General features: G+C 47.0%; 1 protein-coding gene across 1 annotated transcript in view; it reads right to left on the bottom strand.

Moving 5' to 3' along the window:
• Window positions 1–893, bottom strand: part of DNAJC22 (DnaJ heat shock protein family (Hsp40) member C22) — a 17,295-nt gene that overhangs the window by 11,051 nt on the left and 5,351 nt on the right. The gene's annotated exons all lie outside the window — the stretch shown is intronic.

The raw sequence follows: 893 nt of genomic DNA, 5'->3' as shown, positions 1-893 counted from the left end.
AAAAAAAAAAAGAAGTAGGGGAGGAGCCATGGCTCACTACCGTAATCCTAGCACTTTGGGAGGCTGAGGTGGAAAGATTGCTTAAGCTCAGGAGTTCCAGACCAGCCTGAGCAAGAGTAAGATCCTGTCTCTACTAAAAATAGTAAAACTAGGCTCGGTGCCCATAGCACAGTGGTTATGGTGCCAGCCACATACACCGAGCTGGTTGGTTTGAACCCAGCCTGGGCCTGCTAAACAACAATGACAACTGCAACAAAAAATAGCCAGGTGTTGTGGTGTGGGCGCCTATAGTCCCAGCTACTTGGGAGGCTGAAGCAAGAGAATCACTTAAGCCCAAGAGTTGGAGGTTGCTGTGAGCCCAAGAGTTGGAGGTTGCTGTGAGCTGTGATGCCACCACACTCTACTGAGTGTGACATAGTGAAATTCTGTCTCAAAAAAATAAAAAAAAGTAAAACTAGCTGGGTATTGTGGCAGGCGTCCTTAGTCCCAGCTACTCAGCAGATTGAGGTAAGAGGATCACTTGAGCCCAAGAGTTTGAAATTGCTATGCGCTATGATGCCATGGCACTCTAGCTTTGGACAAGAGAAGGAGACCCTATCTCAAAAAGAAAAAGTTAGGCTAGGCATGGTGGCTCACTCCATAATCTGAATACTTTGGGAGGCTGAAGTGGGAGTATTACTTAAGCCCAGGAGTTTGAGGTGGCTACGAGTTATAATGATGCCAGGGCACTTTAGCCTGGGCAGCAGAGTGAGACTCTGTCTGTCTTAGAAAAAAAAAAAGGAAAAGAAAAGAAAATTGGCTCAGTGCCCATAGCTCACTGGTTAAGGCACCAGCCACATGCACCAAGGCTGGAAAGTTTGAACCTGGCCTGGGCCAGCTAAAACGACAATGAT

Source organism: Otolemur garnettii, unplaced genomic scaffold (assembly GCF_000181295.1).
Source record: "Otolemur garnettii isolate 467f Iridium unplaced genomic scaffold, OtoGar3 scaffold00070, whole genome shotgun sequence".
In the NCBI taxonomy this organism is placed as follows: Eukaryota; Metazoa; Chordata; class Mammalia; order Primates; family Galagidae; genus Otolemur; species Otolemur garnettii.
Note: the sequence above shows the minus strand (reverse complement) of the source record. Positions and strands in the feature narration are given on the sequence as shown.